This window comes from Camelus ferus, chromosome 11 (genome assembly GCF_009834535.1).
Source record: "Camelus ferus isolate YT-003-E chromosome 11, BCGSAC_Cfer_1.0, whole genome shotgun sequence".
In the NCBI taxonomy this organism is placed as follows: Eukaryota; Metazoa; Chordata; class Mammalia; order Artiodactyla; family Camelidae; genus Camelus; species Camelus ferus.
Window position 1 is genome coordinate 34,650,878 of NC_045706.1, and position 21,048 is coordinate 34,671,925.

The 21,048-nt window shown below is 39.9% G+C and overlaps 1 protein-coding gene across 7 annotated transcripts in view; it reads left to right on the forward strand.

Moving 5' to 3' along the window:
* The window catches only part of RNLS (renalase, FAD dependent amine oxidase), a 278,225-nt gene that overhangs the window by 243,072 nt on the left and 14,105 nt on the right, over window positions 1–21,048 (forward strand). Inside the window, exon 10 of one of the 7 annotated variants that reach the window (XR_004323909.1) lies at window positions 2,192–2,277. The exons of the other annotated variants lie outside the window; for them this stretch is intronic. The gene's annotated coding sequence lies outside the window, so the exon portion shown is untranslated. Of the gene's footprint in view, window positions 1–2,191; window positions 2,278–21,048 lie in introns of those variants that run through there. 7 annotated transcript variants of the gene reach the window in all.

Sequence of the window (21,048 nt, forward strand, 5' to 3'; positions counted from 1 at the left end):
CTGACTCCCCAACTCTAAACTGTGTATCAGTGTGCTCAGGACAAGTGAGTACTTTCTGTGGAGAAGGCTCAGTAAGACACAGAATGTGGTCTCTGGGAAAAGGAGAATGCTTCTGCAAACCCAGCAGCAGCTTAGTCCTACATCAGGCAGCATCATGTGGCAAGGTAAGCTGGGGAAGGTTAAGGTGGTCCTGTGTTTCTTTCTTAACAGATAGTAATTATAGTCCACTTAAGAGTTCATAGCAGAATCCATCAAATGAGCCTACTAAGGAGAAAGAAGCCATAATATTTCTCCTAATAGCAACAACAAAATACCTGTGCACATATGCATATGGAATTTGCATACCAGTTTAGAGCAGGCTGGCTAGCTGTCTGTTTTTGTAAATAAAGTTTTATCGGAACATGGCCTTGCCCACCTGTTAATGGATCATCTATGGCTGCTTTTGCTCTGCAACATTAGAGATGAGTGTTTGGGACAGAGACCATACAGCCTACAAAGCCTAAAATAGTTTTCTACCTGGTTGTTTAAGGAAAAACTTGCTGACTCCTATTTGATGGCGGTGGGAGGTGGGGTGGGGGGGACAGTTAACAAACCCTCCAAAATCTTTTTTAACACTCAGGGGTCTATGGACCTCAGATTAAGAACTTCTAAATCTCGACCCTATTGCTTTATGTAAATACAGGGTTATCTTATGTCCACACATCTGGTCCATTGTTCCTTGATCCTGTGCCCCATTGTAAATCCTTTAAGGCAAGCAGTACTAAGAGCACAGTCTCTGGAGTTCAAAAGATCTGTGTTTTAATCCAGACTTTTGCTCCTCATTGTGTGACCTTGAAGTTAAAGAACTTCACAGCTTCCTTCATCATTGAAAAAAGAGTCAATGGTAGCTACCCCAAAAGATTGTTGTGAGGGTTAAATACACGTAAAACCTTAGCAGAGTGCTGGACACGTAGTAAGTGCTTAATAAATGATAGTGCTCATGGTGCTGACGATGAAGGGGAGGAAGAAAGAGAAGGAGAAGTGTAAGTAGATCCTCCTGGTGCCTCTGAGGGCCCTGTGAAGGCCAGTTTCCTCTGCAGTTTCATAGGACACTTGGGAGAGTAGAGGGTTTGTTCATCTATTAAATGATGGTGAAACTCAGATGGTTAAAAGCTCCAGGCTCCTTCAGAACCTTCATGAGACAGAATAATAGGGTCTACCTGAGACCAGCTGTGGGCTGTTTTCTCTTTCCCTGTTATAGTTGGTAAGTAGACACTTGCTTGGGGAAAAGGGGGGTTTGCTCTAAAGTGACCCTCGATCGTATAGCAAAGGGAACTATATTCAATAGCTTGAATTAACCTGTAATGAAAAAGAATATGAAAAATATATATGTGTTTAACTGAATCGCTATGCTGCTCAACATTTTGAGTCAGCTGTACTTCAATAAAATAAAGTGATCCTTGAAAGGAAACCATGATAGTAGGTCATTACCAGGAGTAGGGATAATATAAAGTAGAAGCATTCTCTGCCACGAACGGTGTCTTTTCCTTAGCCAAGTTTGTGTGCTGAATGCAAAAAATTGCACGCTTGGATGGGATTCTGCTGAAGATTATTTACTTAATCTCTGAAATACTGTGAAAACTGGGAGTGAGTTATTTCACATTCTTAACATGTTTGGCTAAGTATGCAGATTCATTTCCTGTCCCTGGCCTTCGTTTTTAAAAGCTCAACTCCTGGTAAATTCTACAACATTCTGAACCCACCACTTTCTAGATGTGTAATCTTGAACCAGTTTCTTGTCTCTGAGCCTCAGGAGCTGCCTGTATAGAATGGGGATACTAATTTTACCTTCCTTAGGGTTATTCTGAGTGTTACAGAATGTCATTTATAATGTGTTTAGCATTGTGCTCTGCCCAGGGAAAATAATAAATGTTAGCTGTTGTTATTACTATTATTATTAGTGACATATGACTTAGATAAATAATTCGCTCTCATAACCATCGCTCCATCCGTACGTACCTTTAAACCTAGCTAGGGAGCCAGTTCCTTACTTGTAAAACTCATCGGGGACTGTATTCAAGTACCACTGTAAGTTTGGCTTCATTTAGAGTCGTTTTTCCTCAGAAGTTCTTATTGACTCTTGAGTGAATTGAATGAATGAATGAATATATGCTTTATGGTTTACCGCTGTGCTCCTTAACATACCTTGCAGAGCATCCTGGTCTTCCCCAGCCAATCTTGTCTCCTCACTCTTGTGATACTGATCACACACGTACTAACCTGTTCAACATCTCCTTGCCACCAAAACTGCGAGACCTATGAAAGCAGGGCCTGGCACAAAGGAGGCGCTCTGTAAACATCTGTTGATCCAGTGAGTAAGTGGATTCAACTAATTAATATTTCTTAAGTACCAAAGGAAAACATTGCTGATACAGAATTATCCCCTAGAAGAAAAATGTACCAACCTTATGCTCAGTAGTGGCGATAATTCCATGGTACCTACATTCTCCCTGAGTAGTTTCTATTCAGTCACTAGGTGATCTCAGAAAGTCCCTGCTTTATGCTGCCTCCCATTACTTGAGAAGTCCTTATCTGGAGGGTGGGGAAATGTGGGAGAGCTGCTCTACTGTTTAAAACCACCTAATAAACACTCGTACTTCACTTATCATCATCTTGCATCGTATTTAAAGTTTCTGCCCATGAAGACAAAAACTTGAACAAAAAGCACCAAACTAAAGAAGCCCGGTGCATCTGTTTCATGGTGCTCTATCTGAAAAGCTGGAGTCATATATTTTGAAATGTATTAAAACTGGATAATTGAATTATGTGGAGAGGGAGGTTAAGTGAATTTCTATTAACTGGAAATCCTTTTTTTGCCTCAACTTCTGCACTGCTGTCTTTCTAAAATGCTCGGTTCACTTTTTTTTTTTTAAGTGCCTGTGGTATGCCTAGCATATTAAAGTTGAATGAATCTTGCAAAGCCTTAGAATCAGGATTTCTTTAGAATGTTGTAAGCTCCATGGAGACAAAGGTTTTTGTCTTTTTTTTCTTCACTTTGGAATCCCCAGTACCCAGAATAGTGCCTGTCACTTATTGAATGAATAATTCAAGAACATTCCAATCATCAGCAATTAATTAGGAGGCTATATTATGTAATTAAAAGATACAGCAAAAGAAATGAAAAACTAACAGTTTATGAAACCTGACAAGGTACCAAAAATGAAAATGACAAAGCTTTCTGGTTTTACTTGTGAATATTTAAGTAAGTTCCATGAAGACAGGAATCATGTGTGTCCCCCAAACATAGCACAGAGCAAGTTGCATGGTAGACCCTAAAAATATTTCTGTTGAATGATTAAATAATTGGAAGAAGGAAAAGCTTAAGTGAAAATGAGCATTACATCCTAACAAACCCAAAAGAAACAATCCTAGAAATGCAAGACTTAGAATGGGCCATCTCTGTGTAGTTGGTGCTTGTGTGTGCACGTGTGTGCCAGAGTCAGAGAGGGGAGGCCAGCGATGCTTTCCCTGTGCAAACAATCAGCACAGCTCCTGTCGCAGTGCGTTCTGCTCTGTGATTTATCACCTACCAACAGCATGTAATCAGGGTCTATTGGCTGGTTTCTTGGTATTCTTTTGATTAGAATTAAATTAAAGTTGACAAGTCTGACTCCACTAGTATCCAGTAACCCTCTTCAGGGAGAGATCACAGACCAACATCTCAGATATTGTCAATACCCTCTTCCTTTGCTCTACACAAGGCTGAGCTCCTTTCACAGTCTCTTAACTCAGCAAGTCAATACTCCTAATGCTATTAAGTGTCCAGTGTCTGTTCCTAGGCTTCCTTGTTGGGGACCCACTTGTAACTATTTCACCCAGCTAATAAGCATAAAAGGCTAACTTGTGGGTAGTGTTTACAAAAGTACTGCTCCCAAGGAAAATGCTCTGATTCTCTCAGCTTAGGCATTTATGAAGGATCCCAGAGCCTTTCCCAAAATGAGAACATTTCTGGGGGATTTGTATCAGGTCAGGGTTTTTGTGTTCTTGTTTTCAAATAAGTTTGACTTAAATAAGTTCAACTGATAGTTTTTGTATACCAGCTTTAATGTTCATAAAATTTTTATTGAGGTATAAACCAAGAACCAAAAGATGGTCAGAAAATAAACTGTTAATGAGACAGAGGCCATTGTGGAGAAAACAAAAACAGGCAAGTGTCACTTCACTGAGAAAAATGTACCATCCAGGGTGAACAGCACTTTGGCAAATTAGCTTTATATTATAGGAAAAAGCTAAAAGAATGTGCCCATAATCAGGAAATCCATTCATTTAATAAACCATATTAATATTTACAATAATAAAAACTTTACAATTATTTCAATAGATGCTAAAAATTGTGTTATAAAATTAACATATATTACTGATAAAACCTATGGTAAACTCATAAAAGGGAGCTACTCTCTTAGAGAGATGAAGGCTATTTTAAAACCTTAACAACCATCACAATTGAGAACAAATGACTAGAGTCATCTACATTCAATTGGGAAGACGTCAAAGATCCTTGCATCAATGCTTTGAAGTCTCTAGAGACGGCATTAAGGCATGGAACATATTTAGGGGATGTGGACATTGGGAAAGAAAGGCAAAATTGTTACTTATTTCTGTCAATATGATTATACTCCTAGAAAACTCAGGTGAACTAACTCAGAATTAATAAGACATTTCCAGTCACTACCAGAGAGGCTGAATTATAAATGCTCAAAAATCAATGACTTTTCTGTATGCCATAATCGATGCAAATGTATCTTGTATATATTTTTATTAATAAACAACAGAATACAAAGGAATATCTCTAGGAAGATAGATCCAGAATTTATACACGGAAACATTTTCAAAATTTTAATGATATTCTAAAAGTTTTGAATAAGTAGAAATATACACCATGTCCCTGAAGGGGACTATGGAATACTATGAATTTTTCCATTTTCCTCAAATTAATTTATATATTAAACATAATCACAATGGGATTTTTTAATATGAAAAAATAGTTCTAAAGTTCATCTGGAAAAAATTAACAGGCAAAAGTAACTAATAAGTTTATGAGCAAGCAGGTCATAAGCATTGAACTAATCAGCTGTTAAGATGTATCATAAAATTAGATTGGTAAAGCAGTTCACTATGGATTCTAGAATTGACACAAGTCAATGGAAATAATAGCTAGAAAAGCATGTAATGTGATAAAGGGAGCATTACAAAAACAATGAGAAAGAATTATTTAAAAATGATTTGAGGAAAATTGGCTATTTGGTTAAAAAAAGAAGGAAAAAAAGGAGAAAGAAATTAAATGTGATTCTATTTTTATACCATATATTGCAATAATTTCTAGATGGACTAAAGGGGCAAATACAAACTAATATACACCTTCCCCTAAAAGAAGAAACTTTAGATAAATATTCAAAACTCTTCGAAAACAAAACTAAAAGTTTACATACCATTATGAAAAAAAGCACCTATAAATGATTTATAGTAAAAATAGTAATAGCCCTAATATAAAGAAAACATCTTAACAAAGCTTAAAACTTTGGCTCAATTTTTTTTAAGAATTAAAATTTGTCAAATGAGAAAATTTTTTTAGGAATTAAAAATACTAATTTGAGGAGATATGTGTACCCCCATGTTCATAGCAGCATTATTTACAGTAACTAAGATATGGAAACAACTTGAGTGTTCATCAGTGAATGAATATATATATTCCATTATATATATATATATATATATATATATATATATATATATATATATATATATAATGAATATATATATTCCATTATATATATATATATATATATATATATATATATATATATATATATATAATGGAATATTATTCAGCCCTAAAAAAGAATGAAATCTTGCCATTTGCAACAACATGGATGGACTTCAAGTGAAATAAGCCAGAGAAAGAAAAATACCATATGAGCTCTCTTATATGTGGAATAAAAAAACAACAATCAAGTTCATAAATACAGAGAACAGATTAGTGGTTGCCAGAGGCAGGAGATTGGGGCATGGGAGAAATGGGAGAAGGAGGTTAAAAAGTGAAAAAAAATAAAAACAAATGAAAAAAACAAATAATGTCATTTACAAATGTTAAAAAAATGAATATGTAATCACATCACTTATTAAGTAGTATGAATTTGTACATAGTCATTTGGAACTTTTCCCCCTTCTGTGGTAAATGTTTGATATTTTCCCTGTCAATACACATAGGTATAATTCATCCACTTTCACTGCTATGCATTCTTCCATTTTATGACCATACCATAGTTTGTCCATTTCACCATTGATGGACATTAAGTTGCTTTAAAGTTTTACTATTATAAACAGTGTTGTTATAAGTGTCCTTGCACATGTCTTTGTACACTTGTGCAAGAGTTTTCACAAGACATAATATTAAAAATGTATCAAAACTGAGTTGTGAGTTCAATGGAATATGTTATATATTTTTCTACTCTATGTGTTTTTAATAATTAATAATTTAAAATGAATTTTAAAAAGAAATATTATGAAGAGTACCTTAAAGCCAACTGATACACTTTTCCTGTAATTAAAATGGCTACATCCAGGTAGGGATGGGGTGAGAGACTGGGGACACTGCTTGGTAGTAGATCCTCAAGAGGATAGCAGGACTACATGGAGCCAGAATCAATGCATTTCAAGTCTACATGTGTTCCCTGGAAGTAAAGAGCCACTAAGAGCATAGACAAGGGGCTATCAAAGGCACTTGTGATGACCTTGGAATTACTTGACAGTTCTCTAATTTCCTGGCACCAAGCACTGATGTGATTCTAAGAAGTAGGGAGACCACACCCACAAATTTCCCATCTGGCTGCTGGAAATCAAGACAGACTGTCATATTTCTTTTGATGAAAAAGAGAAGAACTACAATGAGACACCACTTCAGAGCCATTAGATGGCTATTATCAGACAACAAACTAACTAACTAAACTAAAAAATAACAGAAACTAACAAGTGGTGGTAAGGACCTGGAGAAATTGAAACCTTTATGCGTTGCTGGTGGGAATATAAAATGGTGCAGCCACTGTGGGAAATGGCATGATGGCTCCCCAAAACTTTAAACAAAGAATTACCATATGATCCACCAGTCCCACTTCTGGGTATATACTCAGAAGAAGTGAAAGCAGAGACTTGAGTTGATATTTGTACACTCATGTTCACAGCAGCAATACTACCAGTAGCCAAAAGGTGGAAGCAACCCAAGTTGCTTGGTTCGCCTCCATCAACAGATGAATGCATTGACAAACTGTGGTATACAATGGAATATTATGTGGTCTTAAAAAGAAGGAAATTCTGACACCTGCTACAACATGGATGAATCTTGAAGACATCATGCCAACTGAAATAAGCCAGTCACAAAAGGACAAATACTGTATGATCTCACTTACATGAGGTTCCTACAGTAATCAAATTCATAGACACAGAAAGTAGAATGGTGGTTGCCAGGGGCTGGAGGAAGTGAGGAATGGGGAGTTAATGTTTAATAGGTACAGAGTTCTAGTTAGGGAAGATGGAAAAATCCTGGAGATGGATTGTAACGATGGTTGTGGAATAATGTAAACATACTTAATGCCACAAAACTGTACACTTGAAAATAGCAAATTTTATCTTGCATATGTTTTACCACAATTTTTGAAAAGAAAAGAAGAGATTGTCTGATTATTTGTATTACAAAACCAAGGAGAGTAGTGCGGATACAAAGGGAAGTATGCTAGCTGGAGCTGAGATGGAGAATAAAGTCACCTGAAGATCAGCACTGCCCATTGTTTACTAATTTAGGCATTTAACCTTCTGCCTAGGGGCCCTCACACCTTAACCTGATGAGAGAACGCTCCTGTTCTTAGAAAATATACGCTGAAGTATTTAGTAGTAAAGGGGCATTTTGCCTACAGCTAACTCTCAGATGGTTCAGAAGAAAAAACATTAAGTAAAGAGGTGAGAAAATGCAAACTAGATATTTAAGTAAAAGATAAGTGGATATCTTTGCCCTATTTTTGCATCTTTTCTGTACGCTTGAAATTTTGTTAAAATAAAATGTTACTCCCCCCAAAAAGACAATGAAAAGACACATCAAACACAATAGTAATCCCTGGGCCACTTGAATCTAACTCACCAGGCATGCTTCTTATTCATTCGTTTATTCAACCATCATTGATCAAGGGCTGTACCAGGCTCTCCATGCAAAACACTTGGGATCTATCAGAGATCAAAACACTTCCGTGCCCTTACACTGGTCACATTAGAGTTTGGTTAACATAAAATGCAGCTTTGGGGGCCTTGAGACTCAGTGCATTAAAATTCTTGGAAAAGGGCCCAGAGACCCACCCTGTATAAAGTTTCCTACGATGCTACCTGTGTACGCCAAAGCAGTGCTGCTTTTCAAAATACAGCCTTTGACCCATAAGGATTTTATACTAACAATTGAGCCAGCCAAGAATTTTTTTTAATTAAAATAACAGAAAAAGGAAAAAGAGAAAAGAACAGGAAAAGAAAATAAGAATGCTGATACATGCATGTAAAAGTGTAGTTGTTATTTCATAAACTTCTGCTTAGAGCCCTGGATCACAAAGTAAACTGGGTTTCCTATAGCAAACCACTACTAGAAAATATGATACATAAATTATATCATAAATTACATCCTCTTTTCCTCTCTAGCCCTTGTACCCAACATTTCTGGGAATCTGACTCACTGGTCCTGTTCCTGACGTAACAGCACTTCCTCCTCCTGTTGTGTAGAGCCCAGAGCTGTGCTCTCCCACAGATGGCGACGTCCCGAGCGCACGTCCCATACAGCACGCCATCTGTCCTGGCCTTCCATGGTGGAGGTCGAGCGGCAGGCGGAAAGGAACTTCTGGGACCAAATGCTTCCACTTGCTAGGATGCTGTCTGAGGGAACAAGAACCTAGGACATAAGGAAACCGATTTTCTAGGCCAAAGTGCTGGGTATTTGATGCAGGTCCCTTGTGTTGGGTTGAAATCCCATGCAAACCCAACTTTCTGACCCAGATGAGAGATAACAGTTGTCTCAGATCAAAATGAAACAGGATGGGGTTAACAAACCCACATGAAACGTGCTGAGGAGCCCTCTCGGGAAACCCAAGAGCCTTCTGCACTGACCAGACCAGGGATGTTCCTGTGGTTGCCTTATGAGCTGGCACACAAGTTTTGCTATCGCTGAGAAGAGAAATCCAAAGGCTGGTTCAGCATAAATGGTCCCCTGACTGCCTTGAGGGCGGTGACAGGTGAGTCATAAGCAGGGTTAGAAAAGCGGCGACATGCTCCGGAGGCCTGGAAACGCTGCCCTCAAGTTCGTCTCATGGCAAGAGGAGTACTTCTTACGGAACTGAAAATGGAATTGCTCAAACTAAAAACTGCTGACCTCACCAGGATGATTGCTTTCCAGACCCAAGTCTGGGAAGTGCCATTGGTAAACCCCCCAAAATGAATTTGCTCATCAGGGAAGGGCAGAATTAGATCCTCTCCGATGTACTCAGTGACTTGTTCACAGCCTTAGAAGCCAGCCCTTCTCCACCTCAAAGCAAAGCACTGAAATGCTTGATTCTGTGCAGTTGTGGTAGAAATACCCTCTATCAAAGGCAAGCTCCAAATACCGCAAGCCAAAGATAAATAACAGAGGAAATCATCGAGACCATGACCTCTTGGTGACCCCCTGGCGCTAAATCTTTGCTAGACCTCAGAATATCAAAAAGGCCACCAGCCTGCCAGCAGCAGTTTATGTATGAACAGCTTGGAAGCCACCTCGGCCTGCAGAAGACTGGCCGTCTAGAAGCTTGGGAAGAGAAATCCCAAAGGAATTTCTTGGTCTGCTCCCCACAGCAAGCATTTGTTGTGTAGGTGAAGAACCCCCTTCTGAGAAATGAGCTCATTCCTGGGCCTCTGCCAGGGTCAGCCAGAAAAGGTATTTGCCTGGGAGTTGGGACGCTGTCCACCTCCTGTCCCATGGTGAGACGTTAGTTTGTGAAAAAATGTTCTTTCACTAACTAGCAGAAGCATGAACTGGCAGGATCTCACAAGGGAGATCCTTCTCCCCTCCATAGATTTCAGTTATGGATTCAAATCAGCAAATACTATGGAGTGTTTGCTATATGACGAGTACTGTGCAAAGTTCTTTGAGGATGCTGAGCAGAACCTGACTCAGTTGCTCCTGGAGGGAAGCACTGAGAGGCTGGAGAAAGCCAGAATCTAACAGCCAGGAAGTGGCCTCGAATTGCTCTTGGAGTGTCTGGCCTGAAGACTGAGGCAAAGTCAGCTAAATCCTCTGAATAAAAGGAGTGGAGAGAAACTGAAGGATAAACCTGACCCTCAGTCTAATAGGAAGGAGAATTTGATTACAGGAGGGATTCAAAGAGATCCAATTTGCATCTCCCGGCTGTTAGCATCACCAAGCAGTACAAAGGTCAACTGATAGATACTGTATATGTAGAAATAGATGTCATTGTGGTTTTGGGGGGGATTTAAATTTTTTTTGTTTTTTTAATACAACTTATTACATTTATTTTATTTATTATTATTATATTTTAATGGAGGTCCTGGGGATTGAACCCAGGACCTTGGGCATGCTAAGCGTGTGCTCTACCACTTAGCTATACCCCCACCCCCTGTTTTATTTTGTTTTTTTTAACTTCCCTCTCCTCTTTTCAGAGAGATCATCTCTGTCTCAGAACCTAAAATGACCTCAAAGTTTAGAAGGCTTATCGGTCCTCTTCCCAGGCCCTCTCCAGAATATGAAGGATTTGGGTGAGATAAGTGGGTTCCCAAGCTTTAGTCATGGAAGCTGTTATTCAGACAAAATCTTCCATCGTTGTGTGAATAGATCAGTCACATACAGGAGGAGCAGCCCTGCAGATGAAAGCAGGACCTCCCCTGGGTTCCCCTGAGGGGTCCTCAAAGTACAGTTTGAACCATAACTAAGAAGGACTTCTCAGATCTCTGCTGCCTGGTGCTGGAACTCTGTGACCCTGTGACGGATGCCCCTCAGAATTCACGACTTCTGTCCTTGACACATCATGGGGCAGTCATCCAAATAGCTTATCTAAACCTCATGAACCCCAAGTGTCCTATTTCAGCATGTACACCCTCTAGGAGTGAGCTCGCCCAGGCCTTGGTTTGATGATGGGTGAGAATAACCACTCAGAACTTGTTAATGTCACTGTCACTTTAGTCTTCTGTCACCACATCAAAATAAGTGATGAAAAAAAGGTGAAATTAAGGGAGAAAAAAGACCTAATAAAATTTTTTCACGCACGAGACCTTAGTTTAGGTACTAATTCTATTCACACATATAGAACCTGCTGTCTCAGGAATTCCGTTGTAAATACTCCTTTATTCAAAGAACTGTCAACTCACATTCAACTCCTGGTGAGTGTTAAACTAGAGTTTTGTGCATGAAGACATTTTATTCAATCTCATGGGTATAAAATATTTTTTAAACTTACCAAAGAAGTCTGATAGACTTGATCCACTTAGATTTTGCATTATATTGCTTTTTCTCTGGAAGAGGGGTTACACCTTCCTGTGTTTCACTGATTTTTTACTATGGACTCCAACAACTTGCTAACTCTAGTGAACATTTGTCAGTCATCTCCCTAATACGTATTGCCTTTCTCTCCAAAGGCTTCTTTTGGATGCCCTCCCTTTTCCCATCCTCAGTCCATGTAGTCCGGGACAGGGCATCACCCCCATGCTCAAGTTAGCGCTTCACACAGCATTGGCCACAGCAACTGCTTTGGGGTAGAATAAACATGAGCTAAACTCATTTTATGAGATTGAAGCCCAGGATCTTGTAGGAGCGTCCCACTGGACTTGGAATTAAGAAGACTTGACGCCATTGCTGCTGTAGCCATGCCACTATATAGGGCAAGTCCAGAGCTGCCGGGGCCCACACAGGAAGGTCGAGAATAAAGCTAACACAGTAGAAGGTAGAGCCGAGAAATGAAGAGGACCTGGCATCTGAAGGCATCATTTGAGCCTGAATCCTGCCCTGGCCTTTTAGTTATGTGACTCAATAAATTCCTTTTTTTTTTTTTAGCACAATTGAAATGTCTTTTTTAATTTTTTAAATTGAAGTATAGTTGATTTACAATGTTGTGTTAGTTTCAGGTGTACAGCAAAGTGATTCAGTTATACATACACATATTTACACATTCTTTTTCAGATTCTTTCCCATTATAGCTTATTACAAGACCCTGAATATAGTTTCCTTGTTTATCTATTTTATATATAGTAGTATGTATCTGTTAATCCCAAATTCCTAATTTATCCTCCCCGACCTGTCCGTTTGGTATCCATAAGTTTGTTTTCTCTGTCTGAGTCTATTTCTGGTTTGTAAATCAGTTCATTTGTACCATTTTTTTTTAATGCCACATTCTTATTTGACATAAACCAACCTGGCTCAATCTGTGTCACTTAGAACATAACAAGTTCTAATTTATGCATTGACCATGGAGCTATTCCTAGAAAGGAAGGATTTTTGCTTTTTCTGGTTTCTATATGTTTAGCTCATCACCATTACTTAGTAGTAGTAGGTTAGTAACTCCTACTTAGTGAAGACTCTTCTCTCCTAGCACTGTACCTGTAGCTTCCCACCCATCATCTCACTGGTACTCTGATTATCTCCATTTCATAGATAAGAACACTGAGGTGACCAGCACCATAATAGTTTGAAAGTGGCAGATATGGAATTTAAACCCTAGGGTGTCTGACCCCATAGCCCATGACCACCTGTTATGTGGTAGACACTGTGTAAGCACTAAGGACAACAGTGACATATACCGTCCTCATCCTTAAGGCACTTTGATTATAGTGAGAGACATATCCAACACACAGGAGCTAGGGGGTCAGCCTTCTCCCCACCCTACCCCATTTCTACTACGGCCATATCTAGTCAGTGGCAATTGCTTTCTTTGTCAACCAGCCACAGTACCACATTCCTGGAGCAGGGGAGGACATGTGGAAATGTATGGAAAGTTTTCTGGTTGTCACACTGACTGGTTGGTGAGGGCACAGCTGGCATTTAAGGGACACAGGCCAGAGATGCTAAACGGTCTGAAAGGTGCAGCCCTATCCTGCTCAAAAAGGAACAGTCCTACCCAAGGTGCCAACAGCACCCTCAATGATGAAGTTAGGTATTTAAACCCAGATCCAACCTAGATCTGGTGGCACATACCAAAAGAGATTCTATTAGTGTTGTCTTAATAGGAAAATCAAAATGAAGTTCAAAAGTCTATGAAAAGCACATAAAAAAAGAGTGTCATCCCTTAAGCATCCTTTGACCACTGCCAACCATTCATAGACTCTTTTCTGCTTATGAGCAAATATTACACCAAAGTATCTCCCTAAGATAATAAGCCCTTAGAATTCAGTTTCCTTCTCAAGATATATAAAGATCCAAATTCCCCTGAGAACAGCCAGCCCTGGTCGGCTCTCTTCCTTTCCAAGTGTGGCCTCTGAGCTCCTTATGAAGATTCTAGATCTAGTCTCCATATCCAGATTCTTTATTCCCCCTCTTCCTCCTCCCTTCTTTTCAGACCTCCCTTCCATCATTAGACATCTTTTAAAAATGTTCCCAAACCCAAAATGTGGAGGTCTGACTGTATTGTTCAAATGTCTACAGGTTTTAGGTTATAGGTTCTTCCCAGTTAGGGTTAGTGTATAGATGGGGAATGCCTTCCTTCAGGAACCCAACCTCTTCTTGTGTTTTATGGCATCACTTCTATCTAGCTTCTTGGATTTGTAGCAGTGTATCCTCAAACATCTGCCAAACTACCCAGGACTTCACTTTGTTAGATTTTTAATTCATTAGAAAGAAAGTTTAAGGGGGGAGGGTAATAGCTCAGTGGTAGAGCGCCTGCTTAGTATGCACAAGGTCCTGGGTTCAAACCCCAGTACCTCCATTAAAAAAAAAAATTGAGAGAGAAAATTTAGGATGGATCAGTTTGGCACTCTGAAAAGCAGGCACTGAGGTCAGATTTGATGTAGAAGGGGAAGTGCCTGCGACGCATCAAGAGTACGGGGAGCAGAAGTAGGTCTGGAGAGTTTTCAGACAATGATGCCGGTCTGACATCTGTGAAAGAAGAGGAGAAAGATGGAGGACGAGGTAGTGACACCCTGAGGTTATCTCAGATGGACCATGCAAGAACACCGGCACAAAGACTGCCTGTTAGGGAAAGAAATGGCCCAGCTCTTGTGCCCCCAGTCTGCTCAGTGCAGCAACTGACCACACCTGCCAACTGCCTTCCTCATGGTAGCTTCTCTGAAAGGCAGGTCTGAGCGGTGTCCCTCCTGGCAGCCATGTGCAGCATTGTGGGTATTTTAAAAGTGGAAGTCGTTTGGCATAAGATACATGGCTGTGGGCAAGGAGGTGGGGGTGTATATTTAAAAGAAAGAAGATTGCCTTGAAAAAAAAAAGTTGGGGTCTGAACAGTGACATGATAACACCATTGAAAACCAAAACAGAATCTTTCTGTTTGGGAGACCAGTTCTCACTCCCAACTTTTAGGCTGTTGGCTTGGTTGAAACAGAGTAATTTCACCACTTTAAAAAGGAATGGAATTAGAAATGCCAAGAGTGCAAAGTATTCTGGGACTGCTGGGCATCCAACATGCTGTGCTAATCATAAAGGGGGAAAGCCCTCTGTTTTGGCCAGAAATCAGGGGAGTTATTTTGGGAGCAGCTTCGTCAGTGACCCAGACTTGAGCATCTGAGTTCCAAAGCTCCGAAGAGCATAAGCTTTGAGCATGCTTTCCCACTGCGCCGTGTTTCTTTCTCTGTATGGCTTTTTGCACAAATCTGCTATGAATCCAGCCTTCACCTCCTCCAGGGAGCCTGCAGAGAAGCAGGTCGTTGTCATTAGAGGAGGTGAGCTTTCCTGGGAAGTGACTTGTCTGCCCATCCAAGTCCTCATGGCTCACGGTCGCCTACGTCTTAACCAGCCTCATAAAAAAAAGCATTGAGAATTTACCCCACACACCAAATTTTACCAGCCTGCCTCCTGTCAATAAAATGCCCCATATCAGAAAACCCAACAAAAGACAATCATTTCTACAATTTTTATGATGTTTGTATGTGAATTACTCTAACCTGAGCTGCTGGCTACCTGGGAGATGAAGGAAAAGGGGCTCAAAGAAAAGGACTGCATGATGCAAGCCCGGGACGATGGACTCCTTCCCTACTCAGGTCCCCGTGAGTAAACCCAGATCCTCCTCTTACTCAGAAAGGAAGGATAAACCAGTTATAATAACCAGTATTAATTGTGTGCTTCTGCATGACCTCAGTGTATATTTAGAGCAACCCTATCCAGAAGGTAGTATCTTTATAATTCTCTTTGGAGAAATGAGGACACCTGGTCTCAGAGTGCTCAAGTAATTTACCCAAACTAACCCAGGTAGCAAATGGCTGAGCTGGGACTTGAACCCAGGCCCCTCTGAGTCCAGAGCTTGTACCCTGAACCACACTTCCTTATTTCCCAATTGTGACTGGAGCAGATTCCGATTTGAAGGCAGCCTGAGCTTATACATTTGGTGGGAGGTAGCCCTCTTTAAGAAACAGAAAAAAATATACATGGAAACAAAATTCAATACAGAGCCTTAGAGTGAGTCCATGCAAATGAGGGAGCCCGATACTTAAGCTTCATGTATTTCTTAGTAAATCCACTTCTGATTGTGATAGTGCCATTATTGCTGACAATGTTGATATAAAGAATAACAAGTATTCTTCAAATCCAAATACATGCAGTCTGGTTAGTTTAGGATTTTAGGATTTCCTTTGGAAAACAGAGTTGTTCTGGGTGCTCAGAGACCCCTACACGTCCCCTTTCCAACCACCATATAATTTCTCTGCATCTAAGTCATACCCCACCTGCTCAAATTCTCTTCATGTTATCCTTGCATTTCTATTGTATGACCTCACTTTCAATGTCTTAATAATAATTATAATTATAGCTAACATGACTATGGGGGGCATGCACTGCTCTAAGTGACTTTCTCTTTGCTTTAAAAACCTTTCAGATAAGGAAACTGAAACCATGAAAGATTAAATAGTTTGTCTCTGAAATCTACATTCTTAACCACTCCATCAGGTGCTTCAGATATCCCGGGTCAACCAGACATTAACACAAGCAGACTCCATAGAGGCCAGAATAAAGTACCAAATATAAGGCTGGATGTTCTGTAAGTCACAGACTTAATACTTTGGGTCAGAATCCCCTTTTGGCACCTGAGAATAGTGCAAGAACAAAAATGAATATCAAGTCAAATCAGCAATTCTGAGACATACAAGACCTTGAAATATGTGATTTAATGATTTAAAAAATACATTTTTTTCCTGGGTTGCAATTGCTGAAGTCCAAAGAATAAGCTGGGCAGTGCCTGAATTCACATGCTTATCATGAGTGTTATACTTTTGTAGTCATTATCAAATTATGCATACCAGAAGGTTGTGCTACCCCTGAAAACTTACCCAGCCAAGAATGGTGCCTAAGGAAACTAGGGGGGGGTATGTAAAATTATCTGGTCAAACTGGCGTGGCAGTCTTCCTAGGGCTGAGTCACTGTGGAGAGTGCACATCTGAGTCATGTTCCTTGAACATCAATGTTTGAAGGAAACTGAAAATTTACCTGTTTCAAACCCTTCATTTACAGGCGTAGGCAGAGGTACCCTGAGAGGCCAAAGGTCACAGAGCTAATGAGCATCCTTCAGTCAACAGACTAATGGAACAGATTATGGGACTAGGATAGAGGACTTTCTACTGCCTCCACACTGCCCCATGGTTAAGATTTACCATTGGGCACAGCATCAGTAATCCTGCAATTAAAAATAAAATTTCTATCTATGACATAGACATGCAAGGCTTACACTGGTCTGGGCTCTGCCTGTCTATCACCATCATCTCCCACAGTTCCACGGTGTGAACCCTTGTTCTTTATATCTATCTCCCAGAAAGCACTCAGTATACGCTCTTATCTTAGCACGGGCTGCTATAACAAAATACCATAAACTGGTGGCTTGTAATCAAAAGAAGTTGACTTTTCACAGTTCTGGAGGCTGGAAGTCTGAGGTCAGGGTGCCCGCTCGGTTGGGTTCTGGTGAGAGCCCTCTTCCAGGTTGCAAACCACCAACCCCGTGTTGTGTCCTCACATGGTGGGAAGTGGGGCCGTGAGCTGTCTGACCTCTTCTTATCCGGGAAGTAATCCCATGCATGAGGGCTCCACCTTCATGACCTAATTACCTCGAAACAGCCCCACCTCCAAATATCACCCCATCAGGAATTAGATTCCAACATGAATTTTGGGAGGGGGCCACGATCGGTCCGTATCAACTCACTGCTCTGAGCCTTTGTGTAGGCTGCTTTCTCCACCTGGATTGCCTTTCTGCCTGTTCTCTACTATATGAACTCCTTCATTTGTCAAAACTCACAAGTGTCACCTTCACAGTGAAACTTTCCATGAAGAAGGCTCTTTCCCCACCCATCCATCCAGAAAGGATTATTTTGATCCCTCTTCTGTTCTCTCAGTGCACAGTTCTCAGGGCTTTTAGCACTTGCCACATTTTATTTTGACCCTTGGTTTAATTTTATTCCCTCCATTAAACTCTGAACTGCTGAAAGTCAGAGATCCAATGTTGGTCATCTTTTTAGTCACTTAATGCCTAGGCTCTAGTGGGTACTGGGGTGGGGGAAACCTGTAACAATAATCATTAACATTCAATCCCTACAATAATCCTAAAGGGAGGGTGTGGTAGAGATAGATACTGTCAGTGCTCACCAAGGATTCTGGTTCTCTTCTTGAACTTAGACGTGGCCATGTGACTTGTTTCAGCCAATGAAATTTAAGCAGAAGTAATACATGTCACCTCCACGTGTTATTATTATCCAAGAACAGGTACTCCTTCCTGCTGCAATGGTGGACCTGAAAGTCTTGTGTTGGGCAGGCAACATCAAAAGGTGGTGAAGACTCCTCTACCCTTTGCTCGCCCATACTGGTCATTTATTATAGGTGAGAAATATATCTCTGTTGTTTTAAATCACCAATATTTTCAGACCACCATGGAACAGGGAAGGAGGAAAGAAATCAATCTATTTCCACACTGAGAATTCCAATTGTTGTTTCCTTTCCAGCTTCTAGCCATTGTCAAGAATTTGTAGAGCAGCTATTCCCTCAGAGAATATCTAAGCAAATTCCCCCCTACCTCCCTCGCATATCCTCTGATGTGTCCATTTCCTGATTCCACCTCAGGTGTTGGACTTAGGTCACAACAACCCTGGAAGCTTTTACACATAAGGTATTTGTGCTTTACTAAAAGCAAAAGGAATGCGTTACTGGTGCCTTCAATTTCCAGTCATATTTTTAAAAGTCATTTGAAGAGTTCTTTTCCACTTACTGCTAAACAAACAATATCTTTCATTAAATGCCAAATACAAATGATTTGTCTGTGATGATTTTTTTTCTATTTTGATATTTGATTTTTATTGAATTTTATTTTTATTTGATGTAACATTGTCTAAGTTTAAGATGTACATGTTGATTTGATACTTTTATCTATTATAATATGATTACCATTGTGGCATTAGCTAACACCTCTGTCACGTCACATCTTTTTTTGGTGGGAATAATTAAGATCTAGTCTCTTAGCAAGTTTGATGTTTACAGTACAGCACTGTTGTCTATATTCACTCCATTGTGCATTAGATCTCTAGGGCTTGTTTACTACTAGTTTGCAAGTTTGTTGCCTTAAACAATATATCTCCTATTCTCCCACCTCCAGCCCCTGGAAACCACCAACCTACTCTCTGTTTTCACTAGTTTGGCTCTTTTAGATTCCACATATAAGTGATATCATACAGTATTTGTCTTTCTCTGTCTGACTTACCTTACTTAGCATAATGTTCTCAAGGTCTGCCATGGTTTCTTTAAAGAAACTTTTATTTGGAAAAAAAAAAAAAGGCAACTCTGCCAGTGTTATCAATGAGTTGGTAAAGCACTGCTATTAGTTTGGATGAGGGGGTGACAAATTCAAGGCTCAAGAAAACATCATTGTTTGTGTTTAATTCAGCCCAAGGACCCCTCCATGAAGGCTCTGGAAAGTACAGTGCAGTCCAACAAGTCAGGCTATTACTAGCTAGAGTTTAAGAAGAAGGCTTTAAAGCCAAATGAATTCAAATCCAAACTCTGCCTCTTCCTTGTTCTGTGACCATGGTCACATTAGTTAACCTCTCAGAGTCTTAGTTTTATCATCTGCAAAATGGGTAAAGAATAGCCACCTTTACAGGATTGTTATAAGGATGACATCCTTAACGTGGGTTCATGTTGATAAAGCCCTTGGCATGATTGCCTAGTATCTAATAAGCATTTGATGAAGAGTAGTGTGAAGTGAGCCATAAATAGCACCTGCTTATCTGCATATCTTGCTTTGAAAAAAAAATCAGAATAGTACCACAAGGAACTGGGTGCAGGACTCAAAGAAACCAGCCCAAGTTTGCTTAGCTTCACAGTTCCTGTTCTTTGGGGCAAGTTGTTGGTCAAGAAAGTAAGATGGGTTTTGGGTAAAGGCAGAGGACGTGTTCTCTAAACTTGGGAGTCAAGGATTAGAGTTCTGTTAGAGATCTAGTCCCCAAACAATCTTGTTTTTCTTAAAATTCTAGCTTTAATTTCTGCGTCATCCTATATATGTTCTGTGTCTATGCTTTTATTCCTCCATATACCTGGAAAAATTCAATACTCTACACATTTATGTACCTAGATTTTCACTTCAGAATGCACTCAGTGGGTAACTGTAGATCAAAGTGTAGAGACCTTTCTTACTCAATTTGCAAGTGTGGAAAATGTGCAGATGGACCATAATTCATTCACCTGGCTTCCACAGATAGACATTTAAATCATTTCCAAGTAGAACTTTCATGAAAAGCCTTCACACCTATAAACACACATCCTTAATGCCCATTAATGTGTGAGAAAAAGTGTATTAGGTTTAGCACTGGAGGTTACTGGGCACAGTGATGGTAAGTAACATATTTCTTTTTGTTAAACTACCCATCCTTCTGGTTCCAGTTAAAATTAAAGTCATTGCTCTGTAGATATCTGTAGATACTCTGCAAAGTTGGAAATGGGGATTATCCTCCTCACACCCATAGGAGTGGGAATCTTTGGAAACCCCTCCTTTATTTGTCTTCATAACTTCACTTTACTAAGCGGACACAAGGTGAGACTCAAGATATGATTCCCAACTAATTGTTCCTAGGCAACTCCTTGGTGCTTTTCCAAACCAATCTGTTTGTAAATGATGATTAAAATGATTTGGTATGTTCTAAGGAGAAGGGAATCATTATGTGAGGGCATTTTCTTCTCTTACTATAATATTTAGAATTATAACATGATTAAAGCCCACAGGGTGAATCTGCAGGAAACTAGGAGCATCCAGAATGCTCTTTAGCTTGAAGGATTTAAGCTCATCAGTAACAGAGCATCAGAGACTGCACTTTCTTTCCCCTACTTCCTCATGATCCCTGTGCCAAGGATCCTTAAGTCTGTGGTGAAGGGCTGAGCCTGTAATTTCCAATATCTAGACATCACAAGCCCCTAAAACTCCCAAGGTCCCTCTACAGAATTTGATCAAACAGTTCCTATTATGACCTGATGACCAGATCTCAAGACTGTTCTTTCCACAAGTCAAATTAGGTTTTATTTAATAGGATCCAGAATGCATCGTTTCAAACATTTATCTTCAGTGTCCAAAGTCCTCTGAAAATGTATGCCTAAAAAACTCTCTTACAGGAATTACCATTAATGTCACAGTCCATCAGTGATACTTATAAACTACCCTTTATGTCCTACCAAGAATAATGGCAGTAACATTTTACATCCCAGACTCCCTGTCAACTTCTCAAAGTACTTTCCATGTCTACTGATGCATTGTATTCTCCCAGAAATACGATGATTCCTTAGAGATGAGGTCAAAGAATTTGCCAAAGCAAACGATAAAA